This window comes from Lissotriton helveticus, chromosome 5_1 (genome assembly GCF_964261635.1).
Source record: "Lissotriton helveticus chromosome 5_1, aLisHel1.1, whole genome shotgun sequence".
Classification (NCBI taxonomy): Eukaryota; Metazoa; Chordata; class Amphibia; order Caudata; family Salamandridae; genus Lissotriton; species Lissotriton helveticus.
The window spans coordinates 1709132432-1709157983 of NC_136065.1; positions in this window are offsets into that span (position 1 = coordinate 1709132432).

Consider the following 25552-nt stretch of genomic DNA (forward strand, 5'->3'; position numbering starts at 1 on the left):
TGTACAATATTTAGTTTTTCTTCCAAATTTCCCAACTCAATAATATCTTGTTGTGCTTGTTGCATTACAGTTTCTACTTCATTCATGGCTATTGCTGTTTCATTTTCAATAATTAGAAAGAATGTAGTGACGTCCCTAGTTTATCCTGGGATTTGGAAAAGGTATACAGTAACTCACACACCCATTAATGCCATAACCACGTGCCTAATAAATCACAAATAGACAAGAATGTGAAACAACAATTAAAAATGATATTTAGAAAAATATTTTTCAATTTATTCAATGTTTTTAAAAAAAAAAGAATTTTTACATTCATACATAGGTAAAGTGCCAATAATAAAAAATGATTACAAATGTGATGATTCACATGAAGGACATAATTAAAACAGTTGTCGACGCGTTTCGGTTTTTTGATAACACCTTCATCAGGACAGAATTCTAATTTAAAAAGAAACATACAATTAGATACAGTCATTGTTTACTTTTTTTTATACAGAGTCAGTAATGATTTTACAAAAAACATCTTAACAATAGAGACAATATTAGGAGTTTCTTATTAAACATTAAGGGCACCCTATTTGGATAACATTTATTAGACACATGGTATGTTGGGTTTCAGTATGAGGACAGGAGAGATAAACTGTTGCTGGGCAATTCATAGTAGAAAATATATCAATTAATTCTACCAAACACACCATAGAAGACTTGGTTGTGCTTACCATTCGTTAAAAAGTGGAATAGAGAAGGCTTCGGACTTCAATTAGAAAAATCTTCTCAGAATTTTGGTCACCCTCATATAAATAGGGGTATGTCCCCAACAGAGGTTGAAGAAGGATGTCCTGTATAAAATCCTGTATTTAAGGGATATATACGGATACCCGTCAATGTTCTTATTGCACTTATAGCCTTCATTAAGTGATTCATTAGAAACATTATTTACCTTTCTTGAAATATCCTTTCAATAATTGCTTGTCCTAGTGGATCTTGACATAGTGGAGCAGAACTTTGACTATCTTGAGAACTGTCTCTAGCTATTTCACTCGCAATTGTAGTTTCTTGTTCAATCTCTTCATTTAACATTTGTAGATAAGTTGGGAAAATTGTGCATTGAATGCTATCTTTACATGCATTAAAAGAATCTTCATAGCAGTCAGAATCTCCAAGTAATTCCATTTCACTATGCCATGGCTTGAAGAGTTACAGAAGTGCTAAATAGAAAAAATCCATTTTATCTGGAGTTTCGCAAATGAGTTTCCTGTGGTTAATTAGATTTCCTTTGCCATGTTTTACCAAACATCTATCATATCCAATTACTGCATATATTTCTTAATTTATATTTATTGTAACATTTCTCTTACAGCTGTAATGTTGCAGTACTTCATAGAGAGAGACATTTGTTTTCCAGATGAGGGCTCCTTTTGAGATAGTAGGTATCCAACATATTAGTTTTGCCAATATCTGTAGAGAATTCAATACTCAATTTTATGTTGCAGTAAGACCTAGATTTACACAAATGATTCCTCTTGACTTTGAATATAAACTGGCAGAACTCAACTGATCCAAACATTCATAGGATACAATCTCTTGATGGGAAAACATTTTCAAACCAAAGCTGTACAATTTGTTACTAAGAGTCTTCTCTTGTGAAGTGTCTTCCCACATTTCTTTCGACTCGGTTATTTCAGAATTGAATATAAATATGACGTAACATAGCGAGCAACAGCAACTTAGTTATCTGCAACATACTGGAATTCCATGTTTGCATTCCACACTGTCAAAATCACAGGATTGTAGTCAATAATATACTTTAAATCTTCAGTTATTTTTATGTTGTATGTATTCTTCCGAGATTTTCGAGTTATAGAATGCCTTACTGCTTACATAAAACTATTGACTCTTCCTTTTACAATTATGGGACGTGGGAATCCAAAAAGACATTTTGTATCAAATGTTCCCTTTGACATGTATTTTAGTCGACAATATTTTCCAAATCGATGACTGCGAAAGTGTAACACTTGTTGTCTTAATCTTTTTTCTCCTCCTTTTTTGGAATGGCACAGGTAATATAGTCTTCAATGAAAGACAAAACAGTTTCATCAGAATCGGTTCCAAATTGAGCTGCATTCTTAACCCATAATAGCATGTGTATATGAGGAGCATCTCTGGCTTGGGAGTGCTTTCTTCAAAAGAAATCAATAACTTCTCCAAGAGGTGGATTATTTTTAAAAGACATCATAGCTTTAAAGCTATAATTAAAATATCTGCACACATTCACAGGTTCCAAGGCACACAGTTCTCCGGCTGTCTTCAATTCAATGTCATCCCATGCGTATTCAGCATAGCTAAGCAGAACAAACCACATAGGGGTGCCTAAGTTTCTTATTATACATTCAAATTCTCCGTTACGATGATACCAATACTCATTAGTACCACATTGACACACCATTAAATTAATTAACTGAGATTCTAAATGATCATCTCTCTGATATACTTTGTCCAAGAATTCCTTTGCAGAAACATGTGTAAGATGAATTCCGGTTTTTAATATGTAGTTCACTGAATATGAAAGTCCAGAGAAATCAATTTCAAACATAAGAAAAAATATATATAGAATATACTGTCAAAATCTTAAATCTTCTGAGTACAATCTTCTCAAATGGTATTCTGAAGCTGGGATCTGTAGTGATAGTTCATCATATCGTCCACATTTTCCAGTGAGGAAGAGCTAAGGAAAACAACCAGCTTCTAAACTTTTTTCCCATATGCTCATAGGAGTTCTGTTCGCTTTCTTCATTTGAAATTATTCAATAGTGTTTCCTATCACTTCGTTTGAACGTAGAAGATGTATATTGCAATGTCCATGAATTTCTTCACTTCTGGAGTTGTCCACCATTTGTATTTTGCCAGTTAACATTTCTTTTTCATCTTCTAAACATATTTCTTGTTCTTCCACATTTACAGTTTTATATGAAAAACTTTTTGTACAAGATATAATGTAGCCCTTTGAAGTTTGGGGACATCTATTAACCCTTGCCATATTTTCCGACTCTTTGTTGGTACACCATTAACTAGAATACCTACAGGTTCACTTTCCTCTCTCTGTATACCAACAGTTTCTATATTTTTCTTAAAATCTAAAGGTAAATCCACAACTCTTCCTTTCAGACCTCTTTGTATATCTGTTGGAGGTAGCTTACCTGTTTTAGGCTCCATACGAACTATAGCCTGAAAAGGGTACACAGATTCAATAAGAATGTACTCATATGTATTTAAATTGACCAGTTCTGGAGGAATAGCTACCAACTCTAAGTTGGCATGTACAGCTCTAGCTAGCATTTTGTTCTCTTCTAGTTTGTGGTAACAATATTTACAAATACCTTGATCAGTACCCAACTCAAAACGACCTTCGACCAACAAATAGGCACCAAATTGCTCCCACTTATTATTGTTTTCCTTTTCACTTTTCAAATATAGATCAACATTCCTAGTTTGACTTCTATAGTGTGTACGTTGAAGGAATTCAAAATATTACATTACCATAAAGCTATGAAGCTATTCTTACCAATAGCTCCATCCCAATTACCAGTTATCAATAATCAGTCAGTTGGCAGTGAAGAAGGGTCAATCATTTATTATACAAATGAACTCTGCACAGAGGAGCCTCTCACATCCTCACCCTTCTAGGTGCGCGGAGAAGACTGAAGACTTGCAGTCAAAACCAGACAGATATACTTTCAGTGAACACATGAAATCACCACACATGGCAAGTTTCTATTTCTCGTGAAGCCTAGAGGAAAACCCATATATGGCACAATAGATTAGAACGAAACTCAGCTCAAGCTATTCATTACTGGGGAGGGCAGAAAGGGTGACTCTTGGGCATGGGAGTACAGGAACAGTCTCTGCAGGAATATGTTATCGCAGCCCAAAGCCAGATGGCCTTGGGTTCTCAAGTCAGAGGAAAGACGGTATACTTTCAACTGTTCTTAGTAACTCAAAGGGAGGGGGAGTGGAGCTGCAAAGCAAATGTCTGCATCAGAAGTCTTTCTGCCATTAACAAGCCTCTCTTTCTTATAGCAAAGTATACAGAAATATCCATAATGTAAACATTATTAAAGGAAAGCAATGTACCACAACAGGTCTCTTACTGAGAAAGCAAGAATAAGATAAAAGCTTTCACATTACAGGAACAATTCTATACACCTGAAGCTTGCATCTTACAAAGATAGCTCAGTGGGTTGCAGCACATGAATAATAAGCTGCAACTGCATATTAGTTTAGACACATTAGGTCAATACTATATATATATATATCTTGCAAAGAATGGATAAGTACATCAGGCTAACACATATATTGGATACATCAGGCCAATAATGTGTGTTATCAAAATTCGATCCCAACCGACGGCCCTTTTGGCATGATGTAGCCAATATTTAAACAAAAATTAAACAGAGAACACTCCTTCATTTATAAGTGCCACTGAAACTAAGAACCTGACATTCCATTGTCTGCAGAGGGTGATATCACCACCACCTTGCACTATGTTATGTTATGTTACGACTATTTATTGTGCGCACAGCTACTCCAGCCAAGGAGCGTCCTGGCGCAGAGACAAGGTAGCCCGTAACACAACAAGAGGCTAAGAACAGAAACTAAGAAACAGCTAAAACAAGAAGGTTTTTATAGCCCTCCGACAGGTCAGAAGGTCCTCCAGCAAGCGGATTTCAACAGGCAGGGAGTTCCATGCTGACGCAGCCATTACCCTAAACGAGCGGCCTCCCATGCGGCTGAGCCTGAATCTGGGAACCACCGCAAGGGCCAGACCTTGAGAGCGGAGGCTACGGGCAGGGACATAAAAAGACAGACAACTCGACAGGATTTCCGGGCCTGTACCTCTCAAGATTTTAAAAGCAAGGCACAAGACCTTGAAGAGGATGCGCTTCCTAACCGGAAGCCAGTGTAGGGAGCGAATGACACCTGTCACTGAGCAGAATCTGGGCAAACCAACAATCGCCCTCGCCGCAGCATTCTGAACCCGTTGTAAACGGGTTAGTTCAGCCTGGTTAGCCCCAGCCAGGAGAGAGCTGGCGTAATCCAGGCGGGAGATGATAGTAGCCTGGATCACCAGCTGCCTGGTCGGGGCATCAAAGAACTTGAGAACAGGTCTCAAGCCCCTCAGGAGACCAAAACAACAGGCCGCGGTTCTTTTAGTATGGCCTATAAAGGAGAGGCCCGCGTCCAGCCATACCCCCAGATTTTTCACTTCCGATACCGGGATCGGAGTAGGTCCCAACTCTGAGGGCCACCAGTGGTCACCCCACAACTCCACTCCCTTCCCAACGACCATCACCTCTGTTTTAGTGGCGTTTAGCTGAAGGCAGTTGCATGTCAGCCAGCTAGCCACCGCCTTCAGTCCGGACTGAAACCTGGGGGCCTCAATTTCCGCATCCCCGCTGAGAGTAACCGCCAGCTGAGTGTCGTCGGCATATGAGACCAAAGTAAGGCCCCACTGCCTAGCGACATCAGCCAGCGGTCTCACGTATAGGTTGAACAACGTGGGACTCAGCGAGGACCCTTGCGGAACCCCCATGGCCAGTGGTTGGTAGTTGGACTTGAAGGGAGGGATGGCAACATTTATTTAATTAATCATGTCTCTGGTAGCCAAAGAGATGGCATGAGGAAAATTCAAATTGAGGCCTAAAGCCTCAGTCACTTATACTATTTGGATGACATATATGAAATAATATGTTCTGCATGATTATATACAGATATTCAGATACAGTTTCTAAGAGTGACATTATATATGTCTGATTGATTCAACTGAATACACATGTTTTTACACAAAATCACTGACTTGTTCAAGGGAAACATTTCTGCTCAAGGGAACCAACTAGCGTAGTCAGTGAGGTTGAACCATTGGAACTCTACACGTCATTTTCTTATCTGGCAAGAAAAGTTCATGCTTCCCTCATTACATTTGGGCAGGCATTTAGATGAATGATACCTTTTTGCTGTCCTCTCAGGATCTATCTCTAATGCAATACACTGTACTTCACCTATAACAAGAATAGGAACAAAATCAAATCATCTGTTACTAGTCAGAGTGGGAAGCAATCCATGGAACCTACAGCTAATAAATACTATCATTACTCCATCTGTGTCAGTCTTTGTGTGGGGTCAAACAGGTCATAGACATACTCAAATGAGACAGTGGCATTCCTTATTAATACTCTTAGGTGAAAAGGGGATGCTTTTTATCATAGGATGGACTTGATGCTTCTTCCACTAAACGGAATACTACTCTAAAACAGTGCCAGCAAAATAGTAAGAATCAGTCTCCCATTCTATGTAATCGTGCTGAAATTGCTTGTGCAAATACAACTATGCCCAGAGTCCATTCGAAGCCTCTCTGGTAGACTTCTATTGTTCATCAAATCTTCTGTCGTCACATGGGGCCTCTTGATTCAGGCCTTCCAGTATCCATTGGAGTGCCCTCCTGGCAAACACTTACAGTTCATTCGAAAGTCTCAATGTCTCTAGGCAGTGCACCAATATCTTTCCTCTGCGGCAGGCACTACGAATACCATGCTCTTCGGTGGTCATGGGTGCAGATCACTTCGTGCAGACCCATGTACTGTTAATCGGGGAAGAGCAACAGACTTTCATGCTCAGCAACACTTTCAGGCTCCAATACTCATTATTCAGTGTCAGAGGACGCTCTGGCTGCTGTTTCATGGATACTACAAATGTAGTGCCTTTTTCCAATCCTAGATCCTCCGGTGCACTGCCATTACGTTGGAGCAAAGGAAAAGGGGAGTGGCCAAAATTCAGGCCAAGGGGGTCAGGGGACCGCGCGCTGTCAGAGGTTACTGGACAGGATTATTCCTGAAACAATTCCCCAGACACACAGTCAATCTGTACCATGTGACCACTGGATTTAATTTTCCAAACGAATTTATTTTTCTTTTTTATACATTTATCAGCAATTTTTTGAAAAACAGGCACAAACAAAACCACTGTCAGATCAAAAGGTTCATATATACAGTATCTACAAATGTACACATTTACAAATTTGCAACAATGAATCAAACAAAAATGGTTTGACACACCAAAAAACAATAACATATATATAATAATCCAAATAAATTGCAATTATATACAGTGCAGAGATTAGTCCATAAGCAAACAAACGGGCACCAGTCCTAGAGATTGAAAAAACCAAGTGACAGGCGGGATTGAGATCGAAAACAAGCCTGCCTGTCAACAAGAGCCTGTGGTATAATGTTAAATAGGGTTGCGAGGCTAGGGTACAGAGTGGTGGTATGATTTACATCCTAGCGGCACCCTTTGTTGTAGCCACAGGGTGGTATTGTCGACGCGTTTCGAACCTAAGTATTCAAGGTTCTCTTCAGGACGGGGACTGGGAAAAAGATTCTGCAAAAAAGTACAGAATTGGTGTCAGACAAGTACATTAACGTACTGTAGAGTACCTACTCAGACTCCATGAAAAGTAGAGAATATTTACCTGCACGAGGGCACAAAGATTGCCGTAGCGTAGGTATATCGTGATTCGTATTCACACCTAAAAGACATATGTAAAGGTGCTCAGTGCACGGAGATTAAAAGGGTCACACTAGGGTAGGCAAAAGGTCTCTCCTATGTATGAATCATACCTGCAATTAACGCAGAGCAGGACTTAAGGCGTGGTGTCAGGCTTCAGAAGCTTGCGGGAATCAGGGCGGCTCACATTATTTTTTGCGCGTGTAGGTCTGGATAGATGATAAAAAATCATGTATGGAATATATATATTGGCATGGGTACACAGCATATCACCCCCCCAATCGCCAAGATCGAATGGCGCGCGGTTCCTACCTGGCTATGTAGACCACAGAGAGGAAAGTGGCCGGTCACTGGCCTCAATTCAGGCCGGCAGTCAAAGTTGGCCCGCTAGAAAAAGAAAACCTTTTATGAGCGCCAAGGTCAAAAGGCAGCAGCGGAGCTGCTTACAAACCGCTGCGCATAAAATGCTTACTTCTATGAAGGAAATAATCCAGCCTCAGAAAGGTCCGTGTTGCTCACTCTCTCCCAGGGACAAGCTGTCTGTAGGTGGAGCGCCGGGACACCAGTAGGTATTTTGAATCCGGTTCACAGTAACAGGGGGTGTGGTCAAAAAACGGAGTAAAGCCCCTAAGGAATGCTGGGATCTGTAGTTTTATGGGGAAACTGAAGATAAGCATGTCGACTGATTTTATGCTTGGAAGCCTGCCAAGAGCATCGCAATTTCGTAATTATACTGCTTGCTCAACTGATTTACGTGACATTCCTCCCCGCGTATGGGCATATTTACAAGGCCAATACAATGAGCAACATTTACACGATAGCACTACATTTCATCATACCCATTGTTTTCATTATAGTGGTACATGTCAATATACTCATCAAAACATGACATTCCTCCCCGCACATGGGCATATTTACAAGGCCAATCTAATAAAGACATTTATCATCAGTCTAAATGAGCAACATTTACACGATAGCACTACATGGCCTCCATTCATAATCCTAAGCACAGAATCCTAACTTGAAAACATGGCAACTTTCTTCGATACTATTTACAAGAATGGGCTTATAAAAAAGTAACCTTTAAGAAAAAGAAATCCTGTTAAATAGTATCTCGTCATCAAGAAAACTCAACCTCATTTGTGGAACCCCTTTACAGCATTCTAAGATACAGAATTTTCACTCGTGTTTAACTGAGGAAGTCTTGGCTAAGTAAAGCTAAGTAAACATTTCTGGCTATTCTTGGGCTATAAAAACAACAGCTGTTTTGCTCATTGGTAGTAAGAGCTCTTCTCAGTATTGCAACATGATCATGGTTTCAGTCTTATTTCAAACAGACATTTCAAGTTTGAAAATGTGTGTGCAATACTGCAATATCCAATGTGTTCATCTGATGTGTTTGCTTGTTAATGTCTGATACAATATAACTAGGGAAAATTCTGTAGCATGGAAAAGTTCAGGTCACCTTTTGCAAGAGCCACAAATTATAATTGTTTCTTTAATGTCCAATCAAGAAACATCTGATCAAGGGCAGCTGCCTGCCATAAGGGAAAAGGCAGTCATGGCTACTGCAAGTGACATATTTTAGTCTTGCATAATTTTTATTTTTTATTTTTCTTCAATACTAATTAAGACATACACTGCGGAAGTGTTGTCTATCATATTTACAGCATGATAATAATAATATCATATCTGTGGAATTTAGTAATTTTGAACAAGTTCAGGCAACTGTTGCGCTGAGATAGACATCGTCATGGCCGTCTCCTTACATCACAGGGGAACTTGTACTAGTATTAAAAAAATAAAATTGTCAATACGACACAAAGACAAAATCATATATAAAATAAGAAATACATAGGCCAAGCCGTCAGGTATACTTTGCTGTATACCAAGCACAGAAAGCATAGACAAATTACAATAGCATATATAAATGAGCAGTGACGCACAACACTGAATCTGCAGCTCAAAATCCAACATTCCGGCCTGCTTAATTTGTCAGGCTTAAAATCAATAACTGATTTCTTTGCCTTTCTTACCCCCATCTGACATCTGTTCATCTTTATGATGACCAGGTGTCAGCTAAACTTGCTGCGTCACTCCTGACACACAGGACCAGCAGGAACAATTTATAAAAAGGACAAAATGTACAAAAATGCCATTTTATTTTTGTTTGCCAATCCAACTCACGTGTCTTGTCAGTAACAATCCATGAATGATCTGTGGGCAGAAACAAAAAAAATGCACAACACACAAACAAAGACACTTCTCATAACACCTAAAATATCAACTGTCACTGTTAATCAGGTGGCATAACATAATACACATTAACCAACCACAAAATAAAAAAAATTTACTTAACTGTAATCCTCTCATCAGTCAGCTTGCAACATTAAGCCACCTTAATTTAAATTTACTAAAAGTGAAATTATTTTACTGACACTCCATGTTAGCCTTGTGCTACAATTTCTTCTGTGAAAAATAATTCTTAATTTGAAAATTGTTTTTACCTAGGCATGTAGCCCATAAGATTTCAAGGAAGAGCATCATTTCACTTTTTGTCTAGGACTAATGCAACATTTAAAAAAAAAAAAAAATACAGTCTTCATGGACATTATTTTCCAAAGGCAGAAATACATTCTTGACCGTACCCTTTTTTTGTAACTGGTCTTGCACAAAATAGAAACAACGAAGGCTCCTTGAGTTTCGTTTCTCAACTGCCCTGTCCTATTAGAGAAGCTAAAAATAGCCCCTCAGCGTGGCTTGAGCCTGGGCTGTTGCCAACTGTTCTCCAGCACTCCTGGCCCCCAACTAACAGACCTCAAGGTTAAAATCTGCCTCGCACAGCCCTGCTCCCGGGCTCCTTAAACTGTGATTAGTAAAAAGCTTACTGTGAATAATTTACAGAACCTAAGAACACACATACCAGCTTTTTAGAACAAATGCTTGTTGCAATGGTATACATTTCATCAATCTTAAATGAATGAGAGTCTCAGTAAGCCCTGCTAAAGTTAGAACCTTCATCCCTGATATTAAACACAAACCTCTGCACCAAGCACATTGTCTCACTGAGCTATCAAGAACACAAACCTACATGGGAACAATTTACCAATTTGAAATACACACAATATTTCTCAGACTAAACTTTTAATCTGTCCCTATTTACTTTTCATTAGTACTTTTCGTACATTAAGGGTGTCATCAAATCACAGGAGTTGCTCTGTTTCTAGCTACACCCCTTTTCAATTCCTTTTGCGACGCATTGATGGCGATGAAACCAAATTAAATTTACTCCTTAACATTTTCACTTCTCAGAATTCTCTTACATATTCACAGTCATCCAATCACACGCTTTTTCCGGCGCCAGCAACATCCAAAACACAGTTTACCACAACACAACATTCTCATTCACTAATAGCTTACTTCCATTCAAAAGAGCAATCTTACAAACATACAATCTCATATTTACATGGCCATGTTACATATACTCCCATATTTTATACTGCAGTCATATATTCACCACTCACACATATTTTTCAAAAAGTCATTGACAGCAAGAAAACAGCCGGCGCTTTTAACCAAAACAAGATGCAAAATAGGTGTCAATTCCAAATACCAAAGTGACATGTCTTCCAAATCAGAACGGAGCCCGTCGACTCCCGTTCGTGGGAACTGATCAAATCAGATACCAGACCACACAGATTCACAAAAGTGACAGTCCGAAGACTGTCCTGAGAACATCAGACAGGCGAACCATGGACCCCCTTACAGACAATCCCGTGCTGGTTGGGCTGGGATACTGGGCGCGTAGCTCCAGGTCCCAAGCTTACCCAGTTGCTCCTAGGGCTTTTCCGAAGGGGATCCAGCCAAGTGTTTACCCCTCATGTGTACCACTAGGGCGTCCGATGTTTTCTCAAACATCACCAAACAAGCCTGTGGGGCATCTGCCCGTACAGCCATTCCACTGCCACGTCAGACCCCCAGATTCCCTTGTGGTTCACTAACCACCAAATTCCAAATACAGTTAACTGTTACCAAAAGCACCGCTCAACAGTGCTATTCCAAAAGACACCAACAATACAATTCACTCACCTGGTGCACTCAGGTCTGATTGCATATTCTTCACTGCCAGCTCCTGACAAAAGTGCCCTGAAGACCAACACGGTCAGCTCCTGGGTTACACCTTATAGGATTCCGGCGATGGGTCAATAGCAAGAGTGGAATCTCACCAAAAACTGGCTCTGCAATTAGGATCCTTATTTTCTTATCCACCCCTTTGACCAGAACTCCCCCCTATCCCTCTTCTCCCGCCTATGGGAGTGGGTGACCCTAAATGCGGAATCCCGGACGAGCCCCCAATTGAAGGAATTCAAAATATTACATTACCATAAAGCTATGAAGCTATTCTTACCAATAGCCCCTTCCCAATTACCAGTTATCAATAATCAGTCAGTTGGCAGTGAAGAAGGGTCAATCATTTATTATACTAAAGAACTCTGCACAGAGGAGCCTCTCACATCCTCACCCTTCTAGGTGCGCGGAGAAGACTGACGATTTGCAGTCAAAACCAGACAGATATACTTTCAGTGAACACATGAAATCACCACACATGGCAAGTTTCTATTTCTCGTGAAGCCTAGAGGAAAACCCATATATGGCACAATAGATTAGAACGAAACTCAGATCAAGCTACTCATTACTGGGGAGGTCAGAAAGGGTGACTCCCTTTCTATCTTGGGCATGGGAGTACAGGAACAGTCTCTGCAGGAATGTGTTATCGCAGCCCAAAGCCAGATGGCCTTGGGTTCTCAAGTCAGAGGAAATACGGTATACTTTCAACTGTTCTTAGTAACTCAAAGGGAGGGGGAGTGGAGCTGCAAAGCAAATGTCTGCATCAGAAGTCTTTCTGCCATTAACAAGCCTCTCTTTCTTATAGCAAAGTATACAGAAATATCCATAATGTAAACATTATTAAAGGAAAGCAATGTACCACAACAGGTCTCCTACTGAGAAAGCAAGAATAAGATAAAAGCTATCACATTACAGGAACAATTCTATACACCTGAAACTTGCATCTTACAAAGATAGCTCAGTAGGTTGCAGCACATGAATAATAAGCTGCAACTGCATATTAGTTTAGACACATTAGGTCAATACTATATATATATATCTTGCAAAGAATGGATAAGTACATCAAGCTAACACATATATTGGATACATCAGGCCAATAATGTGTGTTATCAAAATTCGATCCCAACAACGTCGACAACAAATACAATTTCTTCTGCAAACTTCTCAGTTGTAATATCTTCCACCTGTTCGTCAACAGCTACACTTATCAAGCTCTCACTTTCTCTACATTCTCTTGTGAAACAAAGAAACAAAACTGTATATCATCAGAAACATTTTTTACATCTGATACCGAACCATGCAAAAGAGCTGTGTTTATTTCACTTAAAGATAATGCAGGACTGTTTACGTAGTACAATCTTCTTAGTAACTTCTGCATTTCTGAATGATGTACTGCTAACATTCTTAAATGAAGAAAAGTACTTTGACACACTTTTATAGAAAGACAAGCCAGAGATTGACCCTGCAACTTAGTATAATTTCTCACTTTACAAGGATCTAGTCCTTGCAACATCTTAATCTTCTATTTAACACTTTATTTGCATAATCTCATAGGAAAATTCATAATATATTAATAGATTCCTGTCATATACTACAATCCCACTTATACACTAGAGCTTGTGTACGTCTCCCTTGAACTTTTTCAGCTATTACTTCTTCCACATTTCTAGGAACCATCTTTTCTTTTTCAATTGGACAACCATCTTCTACCTCATAACAACGACCACTGGTATCAACCGCATGAACTAATGTACTTTGTTGAAAATAGCTTTCTTTGTTAAAAAAAGGTTCAGTACTAGAAGTGTGCTTCCAGTCACCTGAATTATTTTTGCAACAGCTACTTCTATTAACCAATCTTTTTCTTTTGCTCTTCTCCTTCATAAAGTGTATTGTTTTATTCACTGTTTCCATTCTCTTCAACACCAATATAAATTAAATAAATTCAATTCAAAAGCTTTTTCTACTATACTTTCAATCTGTTGTTTTTTCTTGGAAGATGCTGATCTTCTTTCATATGTTTTACAATCTTTCAATACATTTTGTAGTACTCTCCTTTTTTTGTCAAAGGTGTGTTTATTAGCATTTTCTGAAAAACTCAGAAAAACATGCGACAATCCCGCACAGCTTCCCACGCAGGGGGCAGATGAGAAATCTAAACAGTGTATAGACCAGGACCTCTGGGGGTAACGTAGAGCAAGGCCAGTGGCGGCCGGGACACAGAAGTATCCACGGAGCATGGTTTGTGCCCATCGTCGATCAGGCAAACAGCAGAGTTTAAGGCCCATTAGAACGTGGATCGTCTCTGAGCAAGGGTCCCATGAGACCTGGTCTGTCCTGCCCCCATGCCAACATAGAGCCATCTCAGCAGAGTGAAGGAACGCCAGAAAACCATAGTTTATAAAGAATACCTCCCCCCTCCCACTAAGCCCCCAAGTCCACCCCCCACCCGCACCCCCCCCCGTGGTGGTAGCATTCCTATGGGTAAAATCGCATCTGGAGGGAGCACTAATCTAATGGAGAGATCGAACACTGGGTGGGCACACCGCAGACGGCAGCCCGGAGGAAAGAAACCGAACCAGAGGGCCCCAGCAAATTTGAAAGTTTTTAAAATCGTCTAGAAAGATGTCCGCCATACTCAACAAGCACCAGAGTCTCGCATGCCAAAGGGAGATCGACGGGGCCTCTGTCCACTTCCAAGCCGCAGCCAGGGTTGTCTTGGCTGCTCCTATGCAGAGCCACAGTATCTTCTTATCCGCTTTTGTCTGGAACTCAAGGGTTGGGTCTCTAAGGCCTAGCAGGATATGATCCAGTGAATCCGCTACCGGGTAGCCCAGGATCTCTTTGATGTGAGATAATATCTCATCCCAGTATGGACGGATAATAGGGCAGTCCCACCAAATATGACGGAAGTCCCCCAGCATGCCACAACCCCTCCAGCACCTGTCGGTAGAACCAGGGAAGATCCGCTGTAGCTTGGCTGGGAACATGTACCAGTCCATCATTGTTTTGAGATGGGCCTCCCGGAGTTCCACCGAGTGGTTGTGTTTTGCTATATCAGACCACAGGTGGGACCATTCAGAGTCAGTGATATCTCGGCCCAGCAGCCCCTCCCACAGGGACACGTAGCGGGGTCTAGGGGATATGGCAGTAGACAAGAGGAGTCCATAGATAAAGGAGATGACTCCTCGCATCGCAGAGGTCTTTGATAAGAAGGATTCAAAAGGCGTGGGGGGCCTGGTAGCTAAGTCTCTCACCGATGGGTATAGAGCCCAGTGTAGGAGCTGGGCATGGTGGTATTATTCCAACCTCTGCACCCCATAGTCCCTCATACAATTATCAAAAGTGAGTGTGGCAGAGCCATGAAATAAGTGCGTAAGCGCTAGGCAGCCCCTCTCCCTCCAAGCATCGAAGGGGCCCTCGAGCGCCGCCGGTGTGAAAGCTGGATTAAAGTGTATAGGTGTAAAGGGGGAGGGAAATGTAGTCCATTGGTCATCCCCGAAATCGAGTCCCAGACTCTCAGGGTAGTGCTAGTGGGGGTACTAATGTAGGCGTTCTTGGGCCTGTCCCCTTTGGGCTTCCATACTAAGTCCCAGATTGTCCTCCCTGTCACACTCCTGTCCATGTGTAGCCAGTGCTTTTCCGAGGTGGGCTGGGTCCATTCTACTAAGACGCGGAGTTGAGCTGCCTTATAATACAAGTGCATGTCGGGTAAGCCTACCCCGCCCTCCTTGTTCGGACGCCGCAATGTAGCAAAATGAGAACCGCGCTCGACCCCCCTGCCAGATGAAGCGGAGCATCATCTTTTTAACTCGCCTGGAAAAAATCTCCCTCAAGGGCGATGGGTAAAGCCTGAAAGAGGTACAGTAGCTTGGGTAGGAGAGTCATCTTGATTGCGTGAATCCGACCCAGCCAAGAGATAAACATTGGCTTCCAGCGGGTCAGGGACCGTTGAATTTCGGCGAGCAGTAGGGGGAAGTTCGCAGAGTAGAGTTTGCCCACCGTGGGAGTTAACTGGATTCCCAAGTATGTTATGGAAGAAGTGGACCACGGAAGGGGCATGAGTGGCTGGAGGCGGGCTACATCAGCTAAGGGAAGGGTAAGATTAAGGACAAAACATTTCTCAAAATTGACCTTAAAGCCCGCCACCCCCTCGTAGCGGTCCAGGGTCGTCTGTATTCGGGGGAGAGAGCGAGCAGGGTCCGCAAGAGAGAGCAGGACGTCGTCTGCAAACAAGGTGACTTTGTGCTCCTCTCCAGTGAATGGGATCCCTTTAATAGCCGGATCCTCCCTTATTGCCATGGCCAGTGGCTCAATGCTCAGGGCAAAAAGCAAAGGGCAAAGGGGGCAGCCCTGTTACGTACCCCGGGAGTGCAAAAAGAAGGCCGAGAAATGTCCATTGACAGCTACTCTGGACTGGGGGGAGCTGTAGTTGGCTTTGAGCATCGTCAAAAATTTGGTCGAGAAGCCGATTGCAGTTAAGGTTTGGAACAGAAACCCCCAGTCCACCCTGTCGAATGCCTTCTCGGCATCTAGGCCCACGAGTACCGCCGGGATTTTGAATTTGTTGGATTTCTCAATCATGTGTATTATTCTTCTGGTGTTGTCGTGTGTCTGCCCACCCTTTATAAAACCAGATTGGTCGAGGTGTATAAGCACCGGCATTAAATCGTGGAGCCTAATGGCGAGGATGGACGAGTAGAGTTTAGCGTCGAGATTGAGAAGGGCAATTGGTCTGTAGGAGGAGCATTTAGAGGGGTCTTTCCCGGGTTTGGGAATTACCAATATGGTAGCTTCTGCCATGGAGACCGAGGTCACTCCCTCCTCCGCCATGCTATTAAATAGTTGCGTCAGAAAGCCAACCAGCTCAGAGGCAAAGGTCTTGTAAAATATGGCTGTATAGCCATCCGCCCCGGGGGCTTCGTGGGGCTTCAAGGCCTTAATGGCAGCAAGGACCTCCTCTCTAGTGAAGGGGCAGTAAGCGTCTCGTTCCACTCCTTTGATACCTGTGGCAGCGGTAATGTGGACAAGTAGTCCCCTTGGCTTCCGTAATTCAGGGTGTCTCCAGCGTACAGTGTCTCGTAGAAACCACCAAAGAGGCCGGCTTTTACTTCATCATCGTGCGTTAGGGTCCCATCTACGTTCCTTATTCCCCCGATATATTCCTTCTCCCTTTTTTCTCGGAGCTGCCGGGCCAAGTGTTTCCCTACCTTGTTCCCTTGGGAGTAGGAGAGGCGCCGCAATCTCAATAGTGTGTATTCCGCTCTATTGTTGTAGTGAGCCCTGAGTTTACCCCGCACTGCCGTCAGTTGCCGCATGGTCAGTCTGGAGGGGGTTTGCTTATGAACCTGCTCAAGAGTAGAAAGTTCCTCTTCCAATTTCTCCCTGTCTTGTCTCTGTTGTTTGTTAAGGGCTGCATTAAGCGCTATACAGCTGCCGCGTATGGAAGCTTTGAAGGCGTTCCATGTGTTAAGGACCGAGGTGTCGCTGGTGGGGTTTAGATCAAAGAATTGGCCTTTCGGAGCTCGACGCAGGAGGCCCTGTCCCGTACCAAAGGGTCCAGAAAGTACCATTTACGGTGGACCATGGAGGCCATCTCCCATCGTAGGCAGATAGCGAGCAAACTACGGTCAGAGACCGACAAGGGAAAGATCCTGGCCTCACGCAGGTCTCCTCTAAGGGACTGGCTCAGGAAAAAATGATCGAGGCGCGAGTAAGAATGGTGGACGTGGGAGAAAAAGGTATAGTCCCGTGAGTGAGGATAGAGAGAGCGCCAGCCATCTATTAGCCCCATATCTGTCATAATCTGCTGTGTATCAGTGGAAAACATGCCTGCATTGGATCTTTGGTGAGGAGTACAATCGATATCCTAATTCCACACTAAGTTGAAATCTCCCATCGCTATCAGTGGCCCCTCGACAATGTCTACCACCATCCTCCACAGTTCCTAGAGAAATCTATTTTGTCCCACATTGGGAGCATACACAACCAGGAATGTACACATCTTGCCCCTTAGCTTGCCTTTGATCAGGAGCCAACGCCCCTCTTTATCCCCCTGAACTTCAAGAGGCTGGAATTGAAAGGTTGAGCGGAACATCAGGGCAACAACTTTTTGTTTTGTGGTGGCTGAGGACTTGTAAATAAGGGGAAATTGCTTATGCTTAAGACGAGACTCATCAGATCGTGCGAGATGGGTCTCCTGCAAACCTACTACGTCTAGGTGATGGTCGAGTATGTATTTCCAGACCTGACCCCAGTATGATCGACATCAGAGATAGAATACCAGGTCGTGCTCAGCATTGGGGCGTGCATTAGCTTCCCTTTCAGGCGCGGACCAGTCTCGCCTCACTCCAGTCACATCTCCCACCAGGGCGCATACCCCATGCCGGCAAGTGTTCAGCCTCCTCATCAGCCACACCGAATCGTTCCACACACATTCCCATCTTGCATATCAGGCGTCCTCCAGCCCTCGAGGCGTGATTGTAAAGAACCCTTCGCTACCACCACTGCCCCCCCCACCCTTGCCCCTCAACCACCCTCCCCTCCCCTTCCCCCCCCAACTTCCACCAAAACTCAGGCTTAGCCAGAAACAGCAAATGAAGCCAACAGAAGGAACCCCAAAAGGGGGATCTGAGTGTGACCGTAAGGGTCGAAGTTTATGGATGTAGTCAATGTCTTCCCATATCCCGCCATGGGGTCCCTCCTCTGGGGAGGGCATAGAGTACCTGTGAGATCTGGTGGGGTCACTACCCTCCGGCGCCAGCCGTTTCCCCTCTCAGGGGTTGAATCAGCAGGGGGATCATCTTGCTTCGTCGCCTCAGTCACTAGCGCCACAGAGGCGACCGCCGCTCCCCTCTCATGAAGGCTTGTAGACGGGTCTGGCTTCTTCGAAACCTTGTTCCCTTTGCCAGGCCGGAGAGCGCTGTCGTCGTCTCTCAGGGGAGCGTGTGTCTGTAGGTGCTGCAGCAGACTCTTCTAGGCCGAGGATCTCCATGGCCGCAGCTAGGGATCTGACTTGGACCAGTTTGTTCTCCAAGCAAAAAATGATGCGAAAGGGGTGGCCCCAAGAGTAGGCCACATTTTGGTCACGTAGGAAACTGGTGACTGGTCGGAACTCCCTCCATTTTTGCAGAGTCGAAGCCGCTAAATCTTGGAATAACTGAGGACGATGGTCCCAAAACTGCAGGGGTCCGGCTTCTCGCGCCTTCCTGAGTATGCGTTCTTTTAGTTGGAAATCATGAACGCAGACCAGTATGTCTGGGGGAGGTGCCTTCGGCCCCCGCGGCAGCCCCACTCGGTGGACCCTGTCCATGCGTATCTCTTGAAGTTCTTCCACGCCTAGAACGTGTTTAAAGAGGGCCTCCACATATTCCTTCAGGTCCTTGCCCTCTCCGGCCCAAGGCACCGCCCGAATTCTAATGTTGTTCCTGGTCCTCGGCATGGGCCTGGAGGTCTAGGTTCTGTTCCGTGAGTCGGAGGACATCTTGTTGCAGGTGATGAACGTCCTCTGCCAATCCCACGTCGTGTTCCTCTAGCGTCGCCACGCGTTCTCCCACTTCGTCCATATCTCTCCTCATCTCACGCAGATCTGCCGTCAGCTGCGAGCGGAGCTCCGATATGTCCTTCTTAATGGCCTTGAACAATTCGACCATGAAGGCCTTGGTAGCCGGTAGCCGGTGCATCATCATCCCCTCGAGGGGGCGATTTGCTGGGCCCAGGTGGCGTCGTCGGCGTCGTCGGTGGAGCTCCCTTGGACAGGCCCTCCTTGCCGGGTTTGTCTTTACGCGGTCTGCCCGCCATGCTAGCAACTTCAGGGCCCCCGCGATCTGGGCACGGCCTCACGGTGCCCCTCTTTCCGGCCTTATCCCCGTGTGACCCAAACAGTGATTTGCTCACCCTGCCACAGCCCAGGCTCTGCGTCGGTGCCTCAGCCCAAGTCGCCTATGACTCACCGCTCTTCCGCTCTCCCCTGTCCCAGCTGCTCCGCGCCTTCCCAGACTGCGCGGCCTGTTTTCCCAAGCACTAGGGCTTCGCAGCGTTAGGACGTTAAATTGGGCTTTAGTGGGGTCTAGCCCACCGGTCGCCGATGCCCCACCGTCGCTGGGATTATTCCGGTGCACCTGGGGGACGCTGTACCTCTCTGCAGGCTGCCCGGGCTATGCTTCACTCAACTGCTCATCCATGTGCCTTCGTCTAGATCTCGGGGCCATCGGCGCTCTCCATGGGGGCCGCTCCAGGTGCGGAAACCGCGGCTCCCGTCCTCCTCCACCACAGGCCGCAGCAATCGGTGATGTTTCGGCAGTTAGCAGCCGGGCGGCAGTGACCCGGGAGGCAATCCTGGGTCGGAGATTGCACCTGTCTCCTTTCGCACCCAAGGGCCGTCCAGGCCTCCAACTACTGGGCAGGGCGCGCCGCCGATCTCAGCCCTCTGGGCACCGGGAGCGACGAAAAAGCCACCAGCGGGATCTCCGTGGCAGCGTGGAGTCAACCCGGATGGCTGTACGGGTGTATGACGGCCCTGAGAGGGTGCTTCTCAATGCTATGCAGGTCGCGGCACCGGAGGGACTCGGGTACACGTCCTACTCCGCCGCCATCTTGGCCACGCCCCCAGTACACTCCTTTTATACATTCTCTTCCTAATGTCTTTATATTCTTTCATCCTTCGTTCAACATGGATTGTTTTCCCATAACCTGATTTTCCATTAATATGCCCTTTTCTCATTTCCTTCTGATTGGTTGTACAACTTTTCTTTCTTTTTTCCACATTTTGAAATTTCCTTACATTCCTTAAATGTCTTTTAACAAATTCTTTAGTTCTCTTACCAGAAGTCTTTTTCTTCAATGTCACCTTTTGAACATTATCCAACTTCTGCTTTTCTCTTTCCTTTAAATAGTACAGTTTTTTTCTGAAAAAAAAGAAAAGTTAAAATAGTTTCTAAAAATAATTTTATACTATTGAAATAATTATATACAAATATTCTCATCTATAATTAAAGAAATACTTTTAATTGGACTGCAAAGCTATGTCAGATACTGCACAATTCCTACAATTAGAATACATCAAAACCTCCACAACAGAATCACCGAGGACAACTAAAGGATTTCTCTACTTCTACCCAAATCAAATGTGAAGTGTAATCTGTCAGGTTTTAAGGCCTGCATGGTCTTGCGATTAAGGTATGTCTCTACTTGCACATGTATTCTCATATGTGTCATACATTTGAGGATGTTCTAGATATAAAACAGAAGTATAAATCTATTTGTATGCTTCTTTTATATATGGTGCACTAGCAAAAGGTACAGACTCATGCATGCATGGTTTCAGGAACACTGTGAGACTTACAGCAGAAACTTGTAAAGAGCTGCTGCTTAATTTTTGGCGATATATTGAATACCTAACTCTTGCCGCTTTCTGCACACCTTCTTCCCTCTTTCTGCACCTCTCTTGCCTTTTTCTACATCCCTGTTCCCTTTTTCTGCACCTCTTTTGTCTGTTTTTGAGCTCTCTTGCCTCTTTGTGTAGTTCTCTTGACTCTTTCTGCACCTCTGTTGCTTCTTTCTGCACTTCTCTTGATTTATTCTTATTCTGACCCCTCTTACCTCTTTCTGCACATCTGTTGATTGTTTGTGCACTTTCTTGCCTCTTTCTGTACCCCTATTGTCTGTTTCTGCACCTCTGTTGTGTCTTTCTGCACTGTTCTTGCTTCTTTCTGGATCTCTCTTGCCTGTTTCTGCAACTCTCGTTCTTCTCTCTTCAATTATTTTACCTCCTTCTGCATCTCTGTTGCTTTATTCTTAACTTCTCTTGCCTCTTTCTGCACCCCTCTTGCCTACCTACTTCTACACCTCCGTTGATTCTTTCTGTACTGCTCTTGCTTCTTTATGTACCACTTTTGCCTATTTCTGCAACTCCCTTCCTATTTCTGCACCCCATTCCCTCTTTCTGCACCTCTGTTCCTTCTTTTTGTACTTCTCTTGTGTCTTTCTGCACCCCTCTTTCTACTTTTTGCACCCCTCTTGCCTCTTTCTGCACCCCTCTCCACTTTTTCTCCACCGTTCTTGTCTCTTTCTGCACCTCTGTTCCTTCTTTTTGTACTTCTTTTGCTTCTTTCTGCACCCCTATTGCTTCTTTTTGCACCCCTCTTGCCTCTTTCTGCATCCCTCTTCACATTCTTCTACCTTTCTTGTCTCTTTCTGCACCCCTGGTCCCTTTTTCTGCAACTCTCGTGCCTGTTTCTGTAACTCTCTTGCCTTTTTCTACAGTTCTCTTCCCTCCTTTTGCACCTGTGTTGCTTCTTTCTGCACATCTCTTGGAAATTTTCTGCACCCCTCTTGCCTACTTCTGCACCTCTATTGGTTCTTTCTGCACTGCTCTTGCTTCTTTATGCACCTCTTGTGTCTGTTTCTACAACTCTCTTGCCTCTTTACAAATCCTTCTTGCCTCTTTCTATACCTATGTTGCTTCATTTTGTCCTTCTCTTGCATCTTTGTGCACCCTCTTGTCTGTTTGTGCACCTCTGCTGCTTCTTTCCGCAGTGCTCATGCTTCTTCATGGACCTCTCTTGCCTCTTTCTGCAACACTCTTGCCTCTTTGTTCAGTTCTATTACTTCCTTCTGCACCTCTGTTGCTTCTTTATGCACCCATCTTGCTTCTTCCTGTACCCCTCTTCCCTCTTTTTGTACTTCTCTTGCCTCTTTCTGCACCCATCTTGCCTCTTTCTGCACCTCTGTTGCTTGTTTGTGCACTTATCTTGCCTCTTGCTGCACACATCTTGCCTCTTTCTGAACTTCCATAGCTTCTCACTGCTTTGTTTTTGGTTATGTTCAATACCTTACTAGTTGTAAAATGGTAAAGCGGCAGTACCAGAAAAGTAATGTTTAAGATATGTTGGGTGAGGAATTAGTGATTATGGAACTTTGTAAGAGTCTCTAGAAAAGTTCACTTGAAGTGCACTAAATAAATCTAAATGTCTCTTTGAAATATGAACTGTACTCTCTCAAGTTGTAAGATCTTCATAGTCTTCTAATTGAGATATGTATAAACTTGCACATGTATTGTGATATGTTTTATACATCTCAAAAGGCTTCACATATAAAACACAGGAATACATCTATGTGTATGTTTCATTGATATATAATGTTACTAACAAAAGGTACAGACATATACATGCATGCTTTTAAGAGATAGTGGGACTTTCAGCACAGACAAGTGAAGGATTGCAGCTATACATTTGGCTACACCCAACACCCTACGGAGTCATAGAATGATGAAGCAGCAGCACAAAAGTGAGGTTTAAGGCACATTGGGACACAGATTAGTTATAACTCTACTTTGTATGAGTCTGTATAAAGCTACACTTCAAGTATACCACATAATCTTCATTATCCGCTTCAAATGTGAAGAACAATCTGTCAAGTTTTAAGATTTGCATGGTGTTGTGACTAAGGTATATCTCTACTTGCACATGTATTCTGATACATATTATGCATCTGAAGATGCTACGACATATAAAAAAAAAGTATACATCTATTTGTATATTACTTTTATATATGATATTGCTAGCAAAAGGCATAGACATATATAAATGGTTTCCGGAATATGGTAAGACTTACAGCTAAGATATATGATGGGTGTGTCTCAGTGATTACATGACTCCATGGGTAGTGCCTGGGTGATTGTATGAGTTCAATGGTAGTGTCTGTATAGCTGGGGAAGAGATTGGATACTGATTGACTGGTTACATAAGTGCAAAGGTAGAGCTTGTGTCCATGGATAAGCGCATGAATAGTCCCTGAATGCATAGATTAGTGTGTGTGTAGTGACTACATGAAGGAATGAGTGCAACAGTAGTGCCTGGGTGATTGTTTGAGTTATTTTTTTTGTTAACCCTTTATTGTTGTTAAACCAATATATGGCTGTATGTGTACCTACGTCATATCACTGTGAACTCGTTATACTATACAAGACTTGTCTCAAACCTACCTCATGTAATGTGAAGCACTCTGATACCCAAGGGTCACGTTCGCACTATAGAAAACGCTTTAAATAAATAAATAAATAAATAAAAGGTACTGCCAGGGTGATTTCATGAGTGCATCAGTAAATGGAATGTGTGTAGAAGTAGTAACTGAGTGCATGGATAACTGCATGGATAGTTCCTGAGTGATTACATGAGGGCAGGGGTAGTGCCCAAGAAATTGGAGAACTGCATGAGTACTGCCTGATTAAAGAAGTGCATAGGTAATGCAGGGGTGACTGCATGAGTGCAAGTGCAATGCCTACGTGATTGGAGGAGTGCATGGATGGTGCCTTAGTGCATGGAGGAGTGTATGGTAGTGCCTGAATGATTGTAAGAGTGCATGGGTAGTAGCTGCAAGGGTAGTGCCTGGATGATTGGATAAGTGCATGGTGTTGCTTGAGTGATTGCATAAGTGCAGGGGTAGTGACTGAGTGCATGTATGAGTGCCTGGGTAGTGCCTGAGGGATTACATCATTGCATCGGTACTGCCTGGGTAATTGGAGGAGTGCAGGAGTAGGACTGGGAGATTGGAGGAGTGCATAGATAGTGCCTGGGTGATTTTATAAGTGTACAGGTGGCACCTGGGTGGTTGGAAGAGTGCATAGGCAGTACCTGGGTGATTGCATGAATGAGGGGGTAGTGCCTGGCTGATTGAAGGACTGCATCAGTGCATGGAAGAGTGCATGAGTAGTATCTGGGTCATTGGAGACTTACAGCTGAGACAAGTGTTGAGGTTGCTGCTTTATATTTGACCACACCCAACATCCCGAGCAGTAGTAGAATAGTGAAATTGCAGCACAAAAGTGAGGTTAATGACATGGTGTAGACTTTTGCATGACAGCTTTACCATTCTGTAACTACTCAAGGTGTTGGGACCTCCCAAACATAAAGTATCAAACCTACACATGAGTCTGTTATAAATCTCACCATATTCCTGAAAGCATGTATGCATGTGTCTGTACCTTTTACTAGTACTACCATATATAATAAACACATACAAGTAGAGATATATCTATGTTTTATACATCTAGCATCTTCGGATCGATAACATATATGAGAATACATATGAAACTAGAGACATGCATCAAGCACACAACCATGCAGACCTTAAAAGTTGACAGACTACACTTAACATTTCAAACGGACACCTAGATTTATGTGGCATACATCAAGTAAAGTTTTACACAGACTCTTATAAAGCACCATAATCACTAATTCCTCACCCAACATATCTTAAACATCACTGTACTGCTCCTGCTGTTTCACCATTTTACTACTTCTCAGATGTACAGCCTCGCAAAATACAAAGCAACAACTCTTCACATATCTCTGTTGTACGACTCCACATATTTCTAAATGCATGGATGCATGTGTCTGTACCTTACCCTACTGCCGTCATATATAAAAGAAACATACATAGAGATATTTACCTGTATTTTATACATCTAGTATCTTCAGATGCATAACTTATATGAGAATACATCTGCAAGTACAGACATACCTCAGTCGCAAGATCATGCACACCTTAAAACTTAAGAAGCTTCACTTCTCATTCCAAGTAGAGACCTAAAATCATCTGGTCTATTTCAAGCATACCTTTCCACAGACAAATATAAACCAGTAACCCATCACATGTCTATGCTGTAAGTCTCACCATCTTCCTGAAAGCATGCTTGCATATGTTTTATGCCGCACAAATGTAAGTGTCAATAGAGATATGCCTCTATTTACTCATGTATTCTGATATTTGTTATCCATCTCAAGATGGTACATGTGTAAAACACAAGTATAAATCTATTTGTATGCCTATTTTATATATGGTGTACCTAGAAAAGGTACAGATACAT